The sequence below is a fragment of the Acinonyx jubatus genome, chromosome D2, assembly GCF_027475565.1.
Source record: "Acinonyx jubatus isolate Ajub_Pintada_27869175 chromosome D2, VMU_Ajub_asm_v1.0, whole genome shotgun sequence".
In the NCBI taxonomy this organism is placed as follows: Eukaryota; Metazoa; Chordata; class Mammalia; order Carnivora; family Felidae; genus Acinonyx; species Acinonyx jubatus.
Window position 1 is genome coordinate 84,559,003 of NC_069393.1, and position 19,012 is coordinate 84,578,014.

The window sequence follows — 19,012 nt, forward strand, 5'->3', positions numbered from 1 at the left end:
CGTGGGTGACTGGACCCGGGTGACAGCTGATCGTGGTGCAGCCCCTGGAGAAGGGTCTGGGGTTTCCTGCAAAGTTAAATAGACACCACACGACCCCACAACCCACTCCCGGGTGTTTGCCCTGAAAATGTGAAGACCCGCGTTCACACAAACCTGCCCGAGACTGTTCACTGTATTCCCACCGGCCAAACCAGAAACAACCACAGTTCCTCAGCAAGCAAGTGGGTGGGCAGAGCAGACCATCCGTCCACACCGCAGGGGGGGCAGAGTAGTTCGGCCGTCCACACCGAAGAGAAGTAACTACTCAGTACAGTAGGAACAAACCGCCAACTCGCGTCCGCAGGGACGACTCGCCAAGAGAAGGAGCTGAGCCAGCCTCAAACCCCCCTCCCTGGAACAAACATCCTCAGAAAGACAAAACCTCAGCATTGGGAAGGTGTCCGTGGTGGCCCCCGGGTCAGGCCTGAGGACACAGGCTGAATCCTCGCCCATGTCACAAATCACAGACCTGTCACCTAAAGAAGACACGTAATTTCACTCTACGTTACTTTTTTTTAACGTTTTGTTTATCGTTGAAGGGGAGCGAGGCCATGACCAGGGGAGGGGCAGAGGATCCGAAGTGGGTTCTGCACTGTCACGCTGGAGCCTGATGCGGGGCTCGAACCCAGGAACCAAGAGACCATGACCTGAGCCAAAATCGAAGTCCGGCGCTCAACCCACTGAGCCCCCCCCCCCCGTGCCCCCATACGTTACTTTTAACTCTGAAGCCATATTTAGAAAGCACAACCCAGAATAAAGGGTGAGTGAGGAGAAGATTAATCGCCCAAGACGGCAGCGCCCTCCCAGGCAGGGGACGGCCCCCAGGGATGCGGTTCTGATCCCCGCCCCATTCCCTCTGACCCGGAGACGCTTCCACGGCTCCCCGCATCCACGGCCACACCTCTGGCCCCTGGAGGGACCAGCCCACCCGCCTCACCCCTCTTTCAGCAGAGTCCCTCCGCCCAGGGCCACCAAGGCCCTCTGTGTCCCCACCTGCACGAGGTCGGCGTCCCCACTGATCCAATTTCCGGGCACCTATGAGGGTGGTACTGCTCATCTCACCATCATGGTGCCGCAGCGTACGTCCCGGCTTCGGGGACCCGCAGGGCACGCCCCCCGGCGTCGTGGGCCGCAGCGCACGTCAGGCGTCGTGGACCCGCAGGGCACGCCCCCCGGCGTCGTGGGGCCGCAGCGCACGCCCCCTTGCGTCGGGACGCCGCAGGCCACGCGCCCGGCATCTTCCACGCCAGCCCTCAGCCACTGCTTCTTCTCGCTGCGGATCGGGTCCCCGGTCTGTATCGTCCTTACCAACAGCGACGGCCAGTCCGCAAAGGTGGGACGGGTGTCTGCAGAGACCCGTCCGTGGGAGACGCGGTGGCCTCTGGCGACCCTGGAGGCGCTCCCGGAAACCAAATCCTGACCGTCCCGAACCCCCAGCGGTGGAATCCGTGGTGCCGACCCCAGTGACAACGGCAGGAGAGCGGGGACAGGCAGGCACGCCGCTCACCGCGCGGGACAGATGGGCCGGAGCCGCAGCCCCGGGCGCGAGTCTCAGCAACGGGAGACGAGCGCGAGCAGAAGGAAGGTGGAAGGCGATGTCGCCGGCACACAGACGGCAGGAACACACAGATGTAAGTGGGGCTTACGAACGCATACGTGTCATTAAGAGCTGTGCCCAGGGAGGATCGCCAAGTTCAGAACAGCGGGTCCCTGCGGCGGGAGCGAGGTGGGGGTGGGGGGCTTCACGGGGAACCTCAGTCGTGTTGCTCATGTGTGAGTTCTGGAGATGAGTCACGGGACGTGGGTATTTGGGATGTTTTCTGTGTTTTCTATGTGCTTTAAATATTTTACGAGCAAGAAGAGCAAACAACAGAACAATAAGTAACATACTAATAAATAGCAATAAATAACAGAGGAGGTATCTGCATACCTGCGTGTGTTTCGGGGGGCCTCCAGGAAGGACAGGTCGGGGCCTGCGGGTTGGGGGACGGTTTCGTCCTCCGCCGCGCCCTTGGTTTTGTTGAGTTCGGGTACCATGTGCACGTACCGTACCTCCGATTCATAAAAAATGACTTCGGTGTTGAACACGGGAAGGTGAAGGAGGGATGCCCTCGCCCTCCCCTCGCTCCTGCTCACGCAGCTTCACAAGCCAACCTGTCCAGCCACGTCCTGCGGGCCACGCTCTGCCCTCAGCCTCACCTGCGCCACCGCGGCCCGTCCCACCCTCGCCTCCCAGGGCCCCTCCCCTCCCGAACCTACAGCCGCTGGCCTGCCGCGCCTCCCCCGCCCCCCGGGACCCCACGGCCGGCTCGCACACGTCAGAGGCTCCCGGTCTCCTTGGGGAGCCCCTTCCGGGTTTTCGCCAGGACTCTGCCCGTGCGCCCGCCACCTGCCATAACAAACGGCCCCGTCGGGGTGGCTGCACGAAGGGATCTGCCGGAGCCTGGACGCCAGCCATTGGGGTGTCACGGGGCTGGCTTCCCCGAGGCCTCCCTCCCGTGGCATGATGAGGGCCACCTTCCCCCGTGTCCTCGTGGCCTCCCCCACATGTCCCTGGTGTCTCCTCCTCTTCTTGTAAGAACACAGTCAGGTCGGATCTGAGCTCACGTAACCACAGTGTTTCCAGGTGCCCCCGCGCAGCCACAGCTTCGGTACCGGGCTTCAGACGCCATCCGTGAATTTGGTGACACAATTCAGCCATAAAGCCACGAAGGTTTCCATTCACAGCCTTATCTTTTCTTACCCAAGGCGGGAGGGGGGGAGGGGGGCCCTCAGGACCCAGAAACTCAGAGGAGGGGTCCCGAGGGGCTGGACTGTGTGGGTGAGGGTGAGGGGACAAGAAGCAGAGGGAAGGAGTGAACCCCTCCCACCCCCAGCCACTGCACTGGCAGAGGGAAATGTGGCATCTGTGTCCTGGCCCCGGGATCAGGGAGCCCAGCTGTGGGAACCAGGCCGATCGGCCGTCACTCGTGACCTGTAGTCATTTGTGTTCACGCAGGCTCTCAGTAAAGCCCGAGTCGGAGAAGGAAGGTGGGCGCACAGGGCCCCTTCCCCTGAGCCGCTCCTGCCCCCCAGGCAGCAGGCTGTCCAGAGCGGAGCCCTGCAGGTGACTCCCAGACGGGGGGTTCACGTGAAAGGACACTCCCTTCCTCGGCCCAGCAGTCCCCTCGGACCTGCCCTCTGCAGCCATTCGTGCTCCAGGAGAGAGTGATTCTCAGCCCTGCTGGCCCCCGCCCCTGACCCACCGCCACCTGCATCCTGACCCCCCCCCCCACCCCACGAATTTCACCAGGAAGAAGTAACTAACAGCCATCTGGAAGATTTAAGAGCTTGCCTTTGGGAAACTTTGAATTATGTATGATTTAAGAATGGCCGTCTTTCCTAAATAAAATATTAATTTGATTCTTCTAAAACAAATAAAATGTAGGCAAGCGATAGCCGGGAAAGGTCAGCCATGGTGCAGACAGAAGCGTCCAGGACACGACTCTGTCGCTGCTGCACAGCCAGAAGTTAAAACAGCGGGGATTGCATGGACAGAAACTATTTTATTTACTCACCTCGGCTCTGTGCCATCGAACACACCCGTCCCCTCCTTTCTGAGATTGTTCCTGTGGCCCGAAAACCAACCATCAAAATTGCGGTGAGCATGACGTGAGTCCTTGCCTGGGGGATGGACCCTCGGTGAGAACGGGACCTCGTGCCGGCCCCCTACACCCCCATGACTGGGAATGGGCCCCCCATGAGAGCAGGACCCCCATCCGCCCCCCTGTATCCCCAGTGCCCCTCACTGTTCCTCTGCTCCAACCAGGCACGTTCTCAATCTCTCACCTGCTGGTCCTTCTGCCTAGACCCCCTCCCCTAAGATTATAGGGCTCCTACCTCACTATCCTTGGATGCTTCCTACACACCCCCCCCCCCCCCGTCACTGTGTCTCCCTCCTGTCCTCTGCATTCGTCACAGGCCCTACTCAGATGTCTATACACATGTCCGCTGCCCATCACCCCGCAGATGACACCAACCAGGATTATCACAGGACACGACATTTATCAGAGGACACGACTGTGGGGAAACAAGAGGGGGAGGCCCAGGGGACTGGCGGGCAGACAGTGGGCAGGGCTGGACCTCGAGAGAGAGGACTAGGGACAGGGATCTGACACCTGGGGTGTGTGGAGCCCCATGCCCACAGCTGCCCCCTCCAGAAGCACCCCGTTTCACTCCCCTCCTGCACTGACCGCTCAGCCCCGGCCGAGAGGAGGATGGGGCCGAAACGGCAGACAGTTCCTTCACGCAAGCCTGGCCGACACAGGCCGTGTCTCGTCCGCCTGAGCACCTCGTTTCCACGGCTCATTCTTCAAAGCCCACCATGGCGGGAGAAAGCACCTGTGAGGAAGGAGCTCGAACCATCGGGTCTCAGGGGCCCTGCGGGCTGCAGCAGGGGGTTGCCGGCAAGGACAGGTTGCACAGGGGCCACGGGAGGGTCCCGCCAAGGCCGGCCGGGTGCCCTGGTGAAGGCGGCGGGCTCCCCTCCTGCCCACATGGGCCTCCCGGGAAACGCTGTCTTGTATAACGTACGCCCCACCTTTTCCTAATCGGAATGCACACGTCTGACGGCAAAGTTCCCGCACAGTAAGACCATGAGTATGGAAATGGAGCCCATCGGCCTCGTAGGGAAGGAGGGCCTTTGTCTGCGTGACTCCGTTCCTGGCTCCCCCGGCACCCGGAACAGGCCATCAGGAATGAACCGGGCCTTTCAATTAAACGTGTTCATGAAGCATTTCCGGGGACCTCCAGGACCTCTGGGACAGTGACCACCTCCTCCAGACATGCTTCTATTTCCCCAGAAACCGCCGAGGCACTTCTGCACAGGGACACGAGAGCAGCAACTACGATTTCCCAGAGGCGGGCCTCTCGCCAACACGCTGATGTCTCCCTGCTCAGAGGAAGTCATTCCCAGGCAGCAACGACCAGAAGATATTCAAATAACCCCACCAGTGCCACGGAGGAGGGGACCGACGTGCCACATCACCTCCCGCGAGGGGCCCGGGCACGGGGGGGCGGGGGGGGGATCTGGCCTCACTCCCAGACGCCGCCCCATCGTTCCCACAGCTGAGCCCCAGCCCCGTGGCCCCCAGCCCTCCTGGGCCTCCTCAGCCTCCCTGGGCTCTTCTGACGTAAGGACTGGGCCAGGGGCCTAGGGGCCAGGGCGGCTCATCAGAGCCAGGACCCAGGACCGAGTGGACTCTCTGCCGGGGTCCTCGCCCCTCGCACCTGCAGTGCCAACCTCATCAGCCTTAGACCCCTGAAATGGTGTCGAAACAGGGGCAGCCGTGACCTTGGGCACCGACCCCGAATGCCGCGTCTTCGCCCTACAAGCCTGTCGCTCACATCATAACCCACGAACCATCTGACGTTCAGGGGGCAGAACCCTGTGAATCGGGGCCACAGAGTCACCACAAAACACTGAAGAAAGGGGTGCCCAGGTGGCTCAGTAGGTTGAGCATCCAACTCTTGATCTCTGCTCAGGTCGTGATCCCAGGCAGGGTCAGGGGATCTCTCTCTCTCTCTCTCTCTCTCCCCACTCCCCTGCTCACACACGCGCGCGCTCTCTCTCTCTCTCTCTCTCTCTCTCTCTTAAATAAACATTTTAAAACATTTTTCTTTCTCTTAGCAATCTGTCTGGAAGAGCAAAATTTTTAATTGTTTTTCATCCAAATGACTTTTAATGCACGTCAAATATTACAGTAACACAAAAAATAAAAAAGACAAATGTACTTTCCAAGAGTCACCGGTAATAATGCAATCATTACTGATTAGAGGCCATAATCGGGATGGGGTGGGGTGAGGTGGCTTATCAACGGTTTGTTTCCTGCTTTTTTTCCTTCTGCTTCTCTCTCCTCTTTCAATTCTCTCCTTTCCTTGTTCTGTACCTGCTCGGCGTGCTTTTCCAGACCCTTTCTGTCCCGGAGGAGTTCCTCTAATTCACCCCATGACGGTGGTTCTCAACACTGGCTCAAACGACTGTCATGAGGGTGGGCATGGTGGGGAGGACGCGACCAGAGACTCTGACTTCATTTTCCCGGGGCGGAGTCCGGGTATTTACGGCTTTGATGCAGGCAGATGGGAGAGCCAAGTGGTCTCCAAACTTTCTCCCTTATGCACTTGAACATAATTTTGAAAACTTCTGTTTCACGTGGCACGCTTTAAAGTTGATATCTAAAGTGTCTTGACATAAGTTTAAATAATAGCTTCAAATACTCTAATTTTCTACATATTACAAATATTGATTTTTTTACATAAAGCAAATAAATTATGACATGATTCCAATGAAAAAAAGACTGTGGGCTTTGATTCCTATCTACCATTATCCATTTAAGAAACAGATGAATGAGCCCTCTTTTAACAGTTGGAAATTTCCAATTTTTCTTTGGCTTCCTTGAACTCTGACTTCCATTCTGTTTCTCTCACAGAAATTTAGGTTTATTGATTATTTCATCATATTTCTCTGCAACAAGAAAATAGCTGTGAATGGAAATGTAACATTTTAAAATGTTTCCAAAGGCTCCAAATTAAAATCCTCCCCCCCCATTGAATTACTGTTAAAAGTCCTATTAGTGTGGAATTGACATAAATATATTACAAATTTTGATAATTCGTCAATCTTAAAATATTATTTTACTGGAAATGAATTTTCTAATGAGACGTATGGAGCTTTAAAAAGGCCAGTTAGCTTAGTATCCTTTAACGTGTGATACTTAACAATAAAATGGAATGGGGTCCAACATCAGTAATGCCCCATTGTCAGTTTTATAGATGTAAATGCTAATCGTGTTCGTGTAAATAACGAGATTGCTATTGTAAAGAATATTGTGGGGCACCTGGGTGGCTCAGTCGGTTAAGCGTCCGACTTCAGCTCAGGTCACCATCTCATGGTCTGTGGGTTCGAGCTCTGTCAGCACAGAGCCTGGAGCCTGTTTCAGATTCTGGGTCTCCCTCTCTCTCTGCCCCTCCCCCACTCACACTCTGTCTCCCTCTGTCTCAAAAATAAACATTAAGAAAATAAAACTTAAGAATATTGTTAGTGGGCCTGGACGGCCCAGTTGGTTAAGTATCCAAGTCTTGATTTTGGCTCAGGTCATGATCTCAAGATTCGTGAGTTCAAGCCCTGCTGACTTTGTGGAGCCTGCTTGGGATTCTCTCCCTCCCCTCTCGCTCTGCCCCTCCCCACTCATGCTCTCTCTCAAAATAAATAAACTTTTTAAAGAAAGAATAGTGTTATGACAATGTCACTTAACTTTTTAACTCCTTCTGAATTGTATGCAAAAAATAAAGTACTCAGCGATTTCTTCTTAAAAACATTAAAAAAATCAGTGGAAAACTGGATTCGATTCTTCCTTCAATTTTGTTGGAAGTAAAAAAAACTACCTGAGTAACGTGGAAAATAATTTATTTTTTATTTTTTTACTTTTTTGATTTAAATCCAAGTTCGTTAACCTATAGTATAACAATGATTTCAGAGATAGAATTTAGTGATTCATCACTTACATATGACACCCAGTGCTCATCCCACAAATGTCCTCCTTCACACCATCACCCATTTAGCCCATCCCCCATCGACCTCCCCTCCAGCAACCCCCAGTTTGTTTTTTATATTTGAGAGTTTTCTTATGGTTTGTCTCCCTCTCTGCTTTTATATTATTTTTGCTTCCCTTCCCCTATGTTCATCTGTTTTGTATCGTAAAGTCCACACATAAGAGAAGTCATAGGATATTTGTCTTTCTCTGACTGACTTATTTCACTTAGTGTAATATCCTCTAGTTCCATCCACATTATTGCACATGATTTCATTCTTTCTGATTGCCGAGTAATACTCCATTGTATGTATATACATCTTCTTTATCCATTCATCCATCAATGGACATCTGGGCTCTTTCCATACTTTGGCTATTATGGATAGTGCTGCTATAAACATTGGGGCGCACGTGTCTCTTCGAAACAGCACACCTGTATCCCTTGGATAAATACCTAGTAGTGCAATTGCTGGGTCAAAGGGTAGTTCTATTTTCAATTTTTTCAGGAACCTCCATACTGTTTTCCAGAGCAGCTGCACCAGCTTGCGTTGCCACCAACAGTGTAAAAGAGATCCTCTTTCTCCGCATCCTCGCCAACATCTGTTGTTGCCTGAGTTGTTAGTGTTAGCCATTCTGACAGGTATGAGGTGGTATCTCATTGTGGTTTTGATTTGTATTTTCCTGATGATGAGTGATGTTGAGCATCTTTTCATGTGTTGGTTGGCCATCTGGATGTCTTCTTTGGAGAAGTGTCTATTCATGTCTTTTGCCCATTTCTTCACTGGATTATTTGGTTTTTGGGTGTTGAGTTTGAGAAGTTCTTTATAGATTTTGGATACTAACCCTTTATCTGCTATGTCGTTTGCACATATCTTCTCCCATTCCGTCAGTTGCCTTTTAGTTTTGCTGATTGTTTCCTTCACTCTGCAGAAGCTTTTTATTTTGATGAGGTCCCAGGAGTTCATTTTTGCTTTTGTTTCCCTTTCCTCTGGAGACGTGTTGAGTAAGAAGTTGTTGCGGCCAAGATCAAAGAGGTTTTTGCCTGCTTTCTTCTCAAGGATTTTGATGGCTTCCTGTCTTACATTTAGGTCTTTCCTCCATTTTGAGTTTATTTTTGTGTCTGCTGTAAGAAAGTGGTCCAGGTTCATTCTTCTGCATGTCGCTGTCCAGTTTTCCCAACACCATTTGCTGAAGAGACTGTTTTGTTTTTTTTTTCCATCGGATATTCTTTCCTGCTTTGTCACAGATTAGTTGGCCATACGTTTATGGGTCCATTTCTGGGTTCTCTATTCTATTCCACTGATCTAAGTGTCTGTTCTTGTGCCAGTACCGTACTGCCTTGATGATTATAGCTTTGTAATTACAGCCCGAAGCCTGGGATTGTGATGCCTCCAGCTTTGGATTTTTCAGGATTGCTTTGGCCATTCGGGGTGTTTTCTGGTTCCATACAAATCTTAGGATTGTTTGTTCTAGCTTTGGGAAGAATGCTGGTGTTATTTTGATAGCAACTGCATTGAGTATGTAGATTGCTTTGGGTAGTATCGATGCAAAATTTTTAATTTTGATGAAACTTCCTTTATTAATCTTTATGGCTCTTGCTTTTATCTAAGAACTCTTGCCTAACCCAAGTTCATGGAAATTCCCTCCCGCATTCCTCTGGAAGCTCTCTTGCTTTGGCTTCACCCTAGGTCTGTGGTGTATTCGAGTTAATGTTCACCAGTGTGTACAGATTGAGTTGAGTCTTTTGTTCTTCTGTGCATCTGGGGTATGCAGTTGTCCAGCATCGTTCATCAAAACTCTCCTCCCTCCACGAAACAGCCTTTGCTCTTAGAGGGGCCATTGTGCCCGAATGATACCTGATGTGCAAACGCTTAGCACCCGGGAGTACTCAAAGCAAGTGCTCAGTAAACAATAGCTTTGAAAACTCCACACTCTCCACGTCCCAGAAGTTATTGTGACAGGTAAATACATCCCATCTCAGAAAGCTCTGGAAGGGTCTCGTGCTCCATGGGGTAGGAAGGAAGACCTCTTGCACCTGGTCCTGACGGCTGCCAGAGGGGATCACGCATGGACAGACGCGAGGCCTGGTCCCAGAGGCATGGGGCAGCTCCAAAAGCCTGCCCGCAGAGTGAGGAGAGTTATGGTCAGGGCTTGTCCCCTCCTCCCCCATACCAAATGCACCCACACACGGACACGTACCGTGCTTTATAAACCTGAGACCTCATCGTTAGTACCGAACAGCCACATTTAGAGAAACTTTACTCGGAAAATTGTTAATAATTGATTGGGTGATTACTTTTCACTTTGCCCACTCAGGACATTATTTGCTTTGTGTAGAGTACAATTGGTTTTATAAACAGAGCATATTTAAATATAATTTGACAACAGTGATGGTTTATTTGATGCTATCCTTTAAATTCACATTTATCAAGCCTGTACCTTTGGCGTTTCTAACAGCCACAGCCACAGCCACACAAAGTCACCACAGGCCAGGGCCAACCTGCCACCAGGTGTCGTCTGGCCTCCTGCAGGAGGAAGGATTAATACAGGGGACCGTGGGCCAGACTCCTCGCCATGAGCCACGCTATCCCGCCTGGGGGCCCGGGGTGACCCCTGGATGCCCCTCTCAGGCCCACCCAGCCAGCACACGGAGGCGCAGGAGTCAGGAGCCCCAGCGTCCGAGAGGGCAACCAGCACGCCTAAGGTCCAGATGGAAGAATCCAAACCAGTCCGTGCGCCCCCATCCTCAGCAACTCCGGGAACGGGGCTCCAGCCCTCTCCCTGACTGCCCCGGGGTGCCTGGCACCTTGTGCTCCCTAAACCCCTGCCACAAGTGCGGGAGGTCTCCCCGGTCCCATCTGTGCTGCAGGCACCCCCCAAACTCCATGCAGAACTCCCTCACCTCCCTCCACTCCCCCGGGGGCCCCAACACCTCGCGGCTGGGCACAGGCCAGCCTCTCCCACCTCGCAGTCCCCTCCCCACAGGGCAGCCCAAGCAATTGTCCAGAAACATAATTCAGATCGAGTCTTAAACCCGCTTCCCATGCAAACAGTCGCTTCCTGACCTCCAACTGCTGTTTCACTCAGGCCTTTGCAAGCACCCGCCTCTGCTGCCTTGGGACCTTTGCACAAGCAATCCCCTCTGCCTGAGGATGCTTCCTGCCACCACTATGTCCCTGGCCCCCGCCGGTGGCCTCTCACCCTTCAGGTCCTGGCTTAAACCTCCCCTCCTGGAAAACTCTTCCCACCTCTTTCCCTTGTAGAGTAAGACATCCTCTTTGCCTCTCTGGCACTTGTCACGTTCTGAAATAATTTAATGTATCTGTTTGCTTGTCGACTGTAGGCTCCATAAGGCCAAGAGCCTGGTGGTGCCGGGCACAAGCTCGTCACGCGGTGGGCTCTCACAAATGTGCGTTAAATGAATGAATGCAGACGGCTACCTCCCCGGGAGCCAGAGCAATTCACTCAGATCTGTGTTTGCTTCTAATTTATAAAGCAAATGTCCCTTCCTCTCACTACCTGCTTTCTGTGGCGAGGGACCTTCTCTCCCCCAAAGGGCAGTGGTACCCGCGTAAGGCTCCGTCCGGCAGGAGGCACATTTCTGCCCTCCTGGGGCTCTGCGTGTGATGTCCTGTCACGAGCAGCCTTTCTCGGGGTGGCGTCCTGGGACCCGTGTCTCTGCAGGTGCCACCCTCTACGCTCAGGTGAGGTGACAAAGTGATTCGCGATCCCTCAGGGCCTTCGCTGGACATTGTGATCTCCCAGAGGGGAACTGGGTCCAGTTCCTGGGTTCTGGGGACTCTGTGTGTTGTGAAATACCCCATTGATCACGTAACGGCTTGTTGGAAGGAAAACAGAAAAAGGCACTGACCGGGGCTGTAGGCTGTCGGGGGGACCCACGGCCCTGGGTGGCCTGAGGCTGAGGAGCTTCCAGGGAGGCGGGATCCTCGCACTAAGCCCAGAATGGTCGGGGACTCCAGCTGCAGCCCCCGTGAGGATGTTCAAGTGCGGGGGGGGGGGGGTGGCATGTGAGGGGATTTGCACATTTCCCAGTTATGCGCTGAGTCATCTGCAGGGGCAGCTCACAGGTTCGCACAGAAGGCCCGCCGGGAAATGGTGAGCCGAGCCCGCGCTCAGAAAATTCGCATCTGCCGGGACCCCGAGGCCACTGACAAGCTTTGCGGCGAGCTCATCCTGACCAGAGGCCACCTGGGTCCAGACGGAGCCCATCACATGCTGGATAAAGACCTTTCTGGTGTGTCGAACAGAGGAGCGGAGCGCGGGCCGTGGGGGCGGCAGGCAGGATTAACGAGGTCGTGCGGGTCAGCCGCACACGGTCCGCAGGCAGGAGTGAAGGGGCTTCTCGCCCTCTGGACATTTTTGTCGTCATTAACCTGCCTGGCGGCCCAGATCAACCCTAGCGGTCAAGATTTAATGATCTACAATTTTAGCAGAAACACGAATCTCAGGGAAAACGGTGTGATGGCTCCGTTCAGCCCTCATAAGAAAACCAAAATTGGACTTAGGAGAAAACAATTACATGCATAATATTATGACCCAAGCATGAGGGAAAACGAAAACATTTTGCCCATTTTAATAACCAGAATATTTTAGCAACTGAATAATCCTAGAGCATCCATGGGAAAAGAACCCATCTTGTAAGGGGATTGATCTGGAAGGCAGCAGGCGCTGGGGACACGGACCTGATGATTGGGGGAGGTCAGGCCACTGCAGTGGTCCGCATTAAAGATGCCGAGGGCCCAAAGAGCAGGCTGACTCTAAAATCTACGGGAGGGCATAGGGCACCTGGGTGGTTCAGTCGGTTAAGCATCTGACTTCAGCTCAGGTCATGATCTCACGGTTCATGAGTTCGAGCCCCGCGTCGGGCTCTGTGCTGACAGCTCGGAGCCCAGAGCCTGCTTCGGATTCTGTGTCTCCCTCTCTCTCTGCCCCTCCCCCATTCACGCTCTCTCTCTGCTCAAAAATAAATAAAAACATTTTAAAAAATGATAATAAAATTAAAAAAAATAAAATCTACGGCAGGGCAAAGGACCTACTGGCCAAAACAATTCTGAAAATTGGATGTAAAGTTGGAGGCGTCCACTTTCCCCAGTCAGGATGCACCCCAGCACACGATCTAGGTGGAGCGATGCTGGCATAAGGGTGGGCACGCACATCAACGGAGCAGAACAGATTCCAGAAACAGACCCACCCACATATGCGCAATTCAGTGTCAACAAAAAACCAGAGTCACTCAGGGAGGGAAATATGCTTACAACAAATGGCATTGGAGCCATTAGACAGCCATACACAGAAAATACGGTCCTTGCCCCTATCACACGCCATCTCCAAACTCACCTCTCAGCATGTAAACCATAAAACATAAAGCTTCTCGAAAAAAAACCACAGGAAAAAATTCTCATGATCTTGGACTAACCAACAATTTCTGAGAAAAGATGTAAAAATAGAAACCATTTAAAAACTGATAAAGTGTACCTCATCAAACAAAAAACTTTTGCTCTTTGAAAGGCACTCCTAAGAAAACAAACAGTGGGGCGCCTGGGTGGTTCAGTCGGTTGAGTGAAAGACTCTTGATTTTGGCTCAGGTCGTGATCCCAGGGTCGTGGATTTGAGCCCCGAGTTGGGCTCTGCTTGGGATTCTCTCTTTCCCTCCCTCTCTGCCCCTCTCTCCCCCATGGGTGTTCTCTCTCTCTCTCTCTCTTTCTCTCTCTCTCAAAATAAACAAATAAACACTTATTCTAAAAAGGAAAACAATTAAAAGAGACCTAGGTAAATTTTTTGAGACATACGTTAATAAAGGACTTGTATCCAAAATACTTAAAGAACGCTTACAGCTCAATATTAAGAAGACAAACAGTTGGGGTTTTTTAAAGGGCAAAAAAACCCGAACAGATAATTCACGAAAGGAATATACCGGTGGCAAATAAGCACATGAAAGATGCGGACGTCAATCATGAGGAAAGAAACTGAAGCCACAACAAGGTACCGACCAGTCTGCGTCGGAACAACCGGAACAAGGACGACTAACCGTAGCAAATCCGTGAGGCTGCACAGCAGCCAGAACCCTCACGTCCTGCCGGTGGGAACGCGGCCATCGCGGGACAGACTCGGAATGAAGCTCGGGAAGGAGGGGAGCCAGGGAACGGGGCAGCGGTGACACTCGACGGTTAAGGGATGCCAATTCCAGAAGCAACGTGGGACTGATCCACCGGCTCAGAGCCAGACCAACTCCAAGCAAGATAAACACGACAAAGTTCACGACTGCACACATCGCAGGGACCTGGAGAAGGTCCCGAAGCGTCGACAGAGGAGACAGCACTTGTCCAAACACGTCCACGGGAGAAACAAAGCCAACGTGCCCCTTGGCGTCACGGCCAAGCCGTTCTGACACTGAAGATCTTCCGAGGGTCCTCGTCCCCACGGGCCGTGTCCCCTCTACTCCCGCAATGGGCACCCACCCGTATACGCCCTGGCCTCCCGTGTCTCCCTGCCAAGTGCCTGCTTGTGTTCAAGGGCCACCCCCATGTCTATCTACCAGACTCCTCTCCCATCCTCAAAGCCTTCTAGGCCACACCCACCCTGTGGAGCGTCCTCACGAGCTCCCCTTGAGGACCCACTGCCCTTGTACTGTCTGCTCTAGCTGCCGAGCCCTTCGTCTCCTGGGCTCTGGGCCTGTCTCACCAGCTTAGGCTCCACAGCGCCCGCCACTCTTGGCGGAGGCGCATCTCTCCTCCAGACTACAGGCTCCTTGAGAACAAGAGTCACGTCGCGGCAGGTGTTTTCAAACCCGTAGCAGGTCACGCGTGTGAATCCACAGCACTGGCTGGCGGAGCACCACTAGGAAGAACGGTTCAAGTACGCCCCCTTCCGGTCAGAGTCAGGGCCTCTCGGACGCCCCCTTCCGGCCAGCGCCCTCCCTCTTGAAAAGGTGGGCACATTTAGCTCCGGAGTGGAGTCAGGGGCCACGCCCTGCAGCCCTCAGGACCCCAGAGCAGGGAACGTGGCCATCCAGGCGAGCCCCGCATGCGTGTGCCCGGGAAGCCAACTGGCCCGGCGCTTGGGAGCCCCATCTTCGGGCCACCCGTGCGATGCCTCCTAGTCGCTCCCGGCTGGTGGGGGCTACTGGTCCCCGGCAAGATCCAAGCTCACTCCGCACACACGCCGAGCCCCAGCGCCAGGGGGACCGCAGTGTGAACAGCGGGGATGAGACTGACAGGCTGTCGGCCTCTGGTGTGGCTTAAACTGCGGCATCTCGGGGGAAGAGACCTGTGGCCGTCGCTTGGGATTGAGTCAGCAGCCTTCCACGTCACCGGGAAAATCGGGTCCGGGAGACTCCGGGGATTCCACCAATCCCGCTGCTGCATGTCCGTCCCACGGGGCCGCACAGAGCCCCCTCTGCCTCCGGGCTTCGCTTCACGGGTGGGTGGATCGATTCCACTCTGCAGCACACATAGATCATTCAGCTGTTTGCAGACTACGGTGCGCTATTTACACGTGTCCATCAAACAAAAAATAAAGCTCTAAAGGAGGCAGATGACGGCTGCGGGAAATCAATTTCAACATTAGCCAAAGAAATCCATCTAATAGTGAATGTTATGACGAACTTACAGGGAGAGCTTCCTTATTATTCAGTGGGTTCACAGTAGCAAGAAATAACAGTCCTCTGCTTTCAGAGCTACTAACTCACAGCGAGAAAATGTAGCCATGTTTTATTTATTCGTGCTTCCGTGGTTTAGTTGCTAACCAGCCCTCGCTGCCTAAACTGGGCATCAGTCAAAATTCGGGCTTCAGCGGAAGCTGTGTGTATCAATTGCCCCCCAGTACAAAAGCATGTGGCCCCAGATGGAGACCACTTCAAGGAAAGCTTCGCCTGCGGTAAGGCCGGGCAGGACGGGCAGCTGACAGCTGCCCACAGAGCCACACCCCGAGGCTGACCACTGACTGGTGGTCCACGGCTGGTACCTTTGCTTCTGGGAGCAAAGAGCAGGAGAGAAGTTTGCTCCAGTGGGTGCGAAATCTGCAGTCAACGCTACGGTGCACAGGAGCGCTCGCCCGCTCCCTCTGCGGCATCAGGGAGCCACGGCCACGATCACTCGTCCCGCAGGGGGCCTCCCCTCTGTCTGCCTCTCGGGGCTCAAACTTGACAGCAAAGGGGTGAAAAACTATGGGGGACGCAACAGAGCTTTTGTACCGCAGTATGGATTAACGCAGAAGAAATTGTAAATATTTACCGATGGATTCACGTAAAAACAGCAATCATAAACCCATTATATGTTAACATAAATAGCATTTTAATGAAAAAAACTAGACTTTCCAAATTGAAAAAAATAGTGAGATCAATGTTTTCATATATATGTGTGTGTGTCCACTATCTGGCTAATCGAAGACAGAGTCTCATATCTGCTGTGCATTCAATCTTACACCGTATCTTGTTTATAATTTTTAAGCAAATGGGGCCAGAGGACACTGGGTGGCTCAGTGGGTTGAGCGTCCGACTTCAGCTCAGGTCACGATCTTGCAGTTGGTGGTTTCAAGCCCCACATTGGGCTCTACTGTTAGCACAGAGCCTGCTTCGGATCCTCTGTCCCCTTCACTCTCTGCCCCTCCTCTGATCGTTCTCTCTCTCTCTCTCTCTCTCTCTCAAATAAATAAATAAAAACGTTAAAATTTTTTTAAAGAAAGAAAAGAAAATGCAACCTCACTACCAATATGTGGACAGAAAAGCGGGGTTTGTCAAGGTCAAGTTGCAGCATCTGAGCCCAAACCGGCGACCTTCATCCTCTGCACATTAAGGCCCACCGAACCGTCCGGCACATCGATGGATCTTTTGCTTGTGTGTGTGAATTTACAACAACCTGCCCGGGCCATTTGGAAACACTGGTTCAACAAATCACATGGACACATTTCATAGCCCGATACCAAAAAGTCACGTTTGTTCAAATCACGGCTAGTCCCACTGGAAAAGTTGTTAAATATTGGGAAGCTGTCAGGGTCACAGTAACAGACAACAGTTATCCGAAATCCTAGTTTTGCCCAAACTTCGTTAGCAACAAATACCCTCCATTTTCCCCAAAGCGGCAAGTTCACTGTGCTCTTTGGTGAAAATGCCTGTCAGATAGTAGAGCCTGGAAAGCTATCGTTTGTTGGTATAAAAGGCGATTCATTGAAATAAAATAAATTTTAAAAAGCAGGGCGTTCGAGTTGCATCTCAAACCACTGCACGGGCTGGTCCTTGGGCCCTGGTGCCTCGTGTCCCCCAGACGCCCCCTCGCTGTTCCTGTTTGCCGCACCGAAGAGAAGCCGACTCTGGGTCCGTCCTGTGACGCTGAGGAGCACCACATCCCCAGCACCGTGGGCCGCTGCCTGATTCCCGCTGAGACACCACACTTCTGTCCACCCTCAACACCATGACCACGGCACAGGGAGTCTTGGGGTGATTATGAGTATGGCTTTTACCTTCCAGAGCCACTCGGAAGGATCTCGGGGACCCCCGGGGTCTGTGACTACCCCTTGAGCCGTGCTGGCCACCCCCTTCTCCTCCAGGTGCTGCCCCGGAGCTGGCCAGTCGAGGAGGGCGAGTGTCCGAGGTGGGGGACTCGGGACAGACTGGCTGCTCCAGGGAAACCAACCCCCAGCTTCAGAACTGCCGTCAGGGTGCCCGGCCCCACCAAGCTCTGCAAACACGCCATGGGGACATGTGGTGGCTGCAGCGAGCCAGGGGCCGCCACCCACAGCCGTGTCTGGAGGGATCGATGTTGGCTCCTCAGGGGCGCCCAGCCTGCCTCCAGCCTGAAGGTCCGGGCTTCTCTTCTAGACAACGCTGCAAACCCAGACAGCCCATCCTGCTGGATTCCCTGTCTCCTGTCTCCCTGGCACAGACTTTTTTATCTTGCTCCAAAACACAGCCTTCAGGACGACTGCACAGCACATCTTCCACTGCTGCCCAGGCGTCGCTGGGCTCCCCCCGCGGAATTTTCCCGACGGTCTAGCGTCACACCGACGCCCACGCAGCATCTGAAAGCTCTCAGGGCTCCCAACTTCTCCTCGAGGCACTCTTGCCCAGCACCCCACAGACAGATAAGAGAGCAGAAACGCGTGTGCCCTTGCCCCAGGTCGGCACTCGGGGCTCATCAGGGACCGTGAACCAAACACAAATATTCAGAAAGAGAATAGCTCGCAAGTCGCAACTGCCTGAGGGGAGAAAGGCATCCAACGGTTACAAAGCACTGCACCCAAATCCGTTCAGGCTGACATTGGAGATTCGAAAACGGTAAAGGTCGTGTAAGTCACTCTAAGGAAACATTTCTTCTGTTTAAATGAATGAGCACGCCAAGCCCGTTCTCCCCGCAGGGTGAGGGGCTGGGACTGTGTGACCCCACCCAGCGGGAACACGGGGTCTTGGGTGACCTCAGTGCCTCCATCTTTGTCCCTCCAGTCTCCTGCCGCTTGCCGTCTTTCCCACACTCAACCCCTTCCAAAATCTTGTGAATCCAAAGCCCCGGTGAGAGAGCAGCCCCGTGCTGAGCTCAGATAAAAAGTGGGGGAAGTGGTAGGAACGTGATCTCCAACTGCTTCCGAGGTCACCCCGATGGAGACTTCTCTTCCTGCCCACCCCCTCCTCTCAGCAGCACCCGCCCCAGGGGTGCTCTGCAAGGACTCAGCCTCCTGCAGTAAGTGGTCACAGAGCTTCTTTCGTGAGCAGATGGCGTTTGAGTGAAAGGAAAGGCTGATTGAGCAGGACCAGGAAGCCCCTCTCCTCTCCATTTGCACAAGGTGAGCGACAGAGGCCAGCTGACAAGTGTGTGCGCCCAGCAGGAGCCTCGCAGCTGGGACAGCGGGGGGCCTCCGATGGGCCGGACGCCAGCACCGCCCCGGACAGCCACCTCCGCCTGCCCGTCCTCCCCCACAGCCCCAGCCCACGAAGAGTGTACAGCCACAGGGGTGACCAGGTGGGGCGGGCCCAGGACCAGAGCAGGTGGGAAACTCAGCCAGGTAACGCTGTCCCTGGACTTGTGCAAACACCAACGTGGCTGCAGGGCCGCTCCTCTGACCAACTCAGCAGGGATGAGCGTCAGTGTCGTCACCATCAGCAAGCCCACCATTGCTACCAGAGGTGTGTCTGGGAAGACTGGTCCCCCGGGCCACCCGTGTAGCCCTCCGCTTTCCCACACTGGGCGTCCTCCCTAAAGAGGGAGGAGCCCATGAGGCAGCTGGTGTGGCGGAGAGAGCATCCTTCCGAAACGCGGATGGAGTAGGATCCGGTTCTGCCACCTGCTAGTCACGGGTCCCCCTGAACCTCCATCATCTCTTCCATAAAAAAGAGACGATGGCTACCTCATCATGGACATTTATGAAGGGCTCACAGGAAGCACTATGTATCTGTT

General features: G+C 53.7%; 1 long non-coding RNA gene across 4 annotated transcripts; it reads left to right on the forward strand.

The window, feature by feature from the left end:
* Nucleotides 1-1,185: 1,185 nt before the first annotated feature.
* On the forward strand, nt 1,186-5,649 carry LOC113600142 (uncharacterized). 4 transcript variants are annotated; one of them, XR_008292166.1, is made up of 5 exons: nt 1,192-1,670; nt 2,657-2,752; nt 3,038-3,145; nt 3,467-3,679; nt 4,000-5,649. It is a non-coding gene; the product is annotated as an uncharacterized LOC113600142 (long non-coding RNA). The 4 variants fall into 4 exon arrangements; XR_008292165.1 differs by having other exon boundaries at nt 1,186-1,670; nt 3,038-3,679; XR_008292168.1 differs by having other exon boundaries at nt 1,186-1,670; nt 2,666-2,752; nt 3,038-3,679.
* The last annotated feature ends 13,363 nt before the right edge of the window (nt 5,650-19,012 follow it).